A 2,522-nucleotide genomic window follows, 5' to 3' on the forward strand; every position below is an offset into this window, starting at 1 on the left:
CTCCCTGGGGCTTGGCTCCTTCTCACAGACAACACGGAGGAGGTGGAGGGTGTGAAGGGTGTGCTCCTGGGCAGCCCATGTGCGCCCTTTATTTAAAGGGTTCTCCTCTCTTCCACCTTAACTCCGCCCTTCAGTGGCCCTTCCTCTAGGTTTAATTAATTCCACCCCTCCTTCCCCCCGTCCTTGCTGGGAACAGTGACCACAACTTTAGCTGGTCCAGAGATCTAAGATAAAAGGCACTTCTAAATTAAACAGTGCACTTAGCAGGCAGCCTCCAGGTGGATATGGTAAAGAGCCCTCATTTCTTTCTGGTCCCAGATTCATACAAGAGATCCCGAGCCTCACACAAAGCTCCCAGCTCAGTAGCCCAGAACAAAGGCAAGGGTGTGCAGAATAAATAGCAAGGATTGTTATTATCATTCCTGCCACTGCGTCCCTGTCCATGGCAGGGAGGGAGAAACAGGCACTTACAGCGATGCTGCTCTTCTGGCCACGCTGTGCTCAGGAACAGGCAGATGTTATCATCTAACACGATGGATTTTTGTTGTTGTTGTCACTACGTAATACTTATTGCTGTAGAGAGATGAGAAAATGCAGATAAGCAAAAAACAAAAAAACAAAAATTGAAACATCACCCAGATTTAACACGTTTAGCACTTAAAAGACGGTGTATGCGTGTACTTGTAAAGGGATGTGCAGAAACTACTGTGGGGAGGGGAAATGCTACTCTTGGAGCTTTATTTCTGAGTAAAAAGTGAGCGAATGCTTTCAGGTTGCCAAAGAGACCAAACTATTTGGTTTGTTTCCAATCTTCATCTTCCTTGTCCTCGGGGTGGAGTTTGGTGGTTACTCCTTCCAAGACATCGCCCCTCCTTCTCCACCTGCCACGTCTCTGGCTGTTTGTACCCTCCATCTGGCCCTTAAATGTGGGCATGCTTCAGAGGAGTGCCCTCCTCTCATCTTTCTTCCTCAGTGGCCATATCCATTTCTATGACTTTAAATGCTACCAGGTGATATTCTTATAAGTATAAACCCTGTGTCAAATTTATACCATGAGGCCCTCCCAGTCTTCTGAACTCCAAAACCTTACATCCAACTGCCTACCCGACAAATAAGCTTGCATGGCTCTTAGGCACCTCAAACTTAACATGTTACAGAACCAAATTTTAGTCTTTCTCCAAAAATCTGCTTCTCGTTCAGTCTTCCCCATCTCAGTTTATTGTACCTCCATCCATCCAAGCATCCATCCATCCGTACAACAGAATATTATTCCATAATAAAAGTGAATGAAGTATTGACACAAGCTACAACATGGATAAACCTTGAAAACACTATACTAAGTGAAAGAAGCCAGTCACAAAGGGCCACATATTATAGGATTCCATTTATATGAAATGTCCAGAATAGTCAAATTTGTAGAGACAGAAGGTAGATTACTAGCTAACAGAGTTTGACAGCTAAGGGGAACAGGGTTTGGGTTTTTTTGTTTTTTGTATTGGAGGAGGGGATGGTAGTGATTAAAATGTTTTTAAATTATTGGGATGGTTACCAACTCTGAATATACTAAATGCATTGAATTGGACACTTTAAATGGGGGGATTTACTATGACAAAGGAGACAAGAATATACAAGGGAGAAAAGACAGTCTCTCCAATAAGTGATCCTGGGAAAACTGGACAGCTACATGTAAAAGAATGAACTTAGAACATTCTCTTACACCATATACAAAAATAAACTCAGAATGCATTAAAGACCTACATCTAAGACCAGAAACCATAAAACTCACAGAAGAAAACATAGGCAGGACACTCTCTGACATAAATTTTAGTCATATTTTTTTGGATCTGTCTCCTAAAGCAAAGGAAATAAAAGGAAAAATAAACAAATGGAACCTAATTAAACTTAAAAGCTTTTGCACAGTACAGGAAACCACCAACAACATGAAAAGACAACCTGATGAATGGGAGAAAATATTTGCAATTGATTTGACCAGTAATGGGTTAATATCCAAAATATATACCTCAACATCAAAAAAGCCAAAAAATGGGCAGAAGACCTGAATAGACATTTTTCCAAAGAAGACATACAGATGGCCAAAAGGCACAGGAAAAGATGTTCAACATCATTAATTATCAGAGAAATTTTGATTTTGCAAATCAAAACCAGAATGCAATATCACCTCACACCAGTCAGAATGGCCATCATCAAAAAGTCTACAAATTGGGCTTCTCTGGTGGTACAGTGGTTAAGAATCCGCCTGTCAATGCAGGGAACACGGGTTCGAACCCTGGTCTGAGAAGGTCCCACATGCCTCGGAGCAAATAAGCTCATGCACCACAACTACTGAGCCTGTGCTCTAGAGCCCATGCTCCACAACAAGAGGAGCCACTGCAATGAGAAGCCCACGCACAGCAAGGAAGAGTAGCCCCTACTCGCCACAACTAGAGAAAGCCCATGCGCAGAAACAAGGACCCAATATAGCCATAAATAAATAAATAAATAAATAAATAATTTTAAATAAA

Source organism: Mesoplodon densirostris, chromosome 4 (genome assembly GCF_025265405.1).
Source record: "Mesoplodon densirostris isolate mMesDen1 chromosome 4, mMesDen1 primary haplotype, whole genome shotgun sequence".
Lineage (NCBI taxonomy): Eukaryota > Metazoa > Chordata > Mammalia > Artiodactyla > Ziphiidae > Mesoplodon > Mesoplodon densirostris.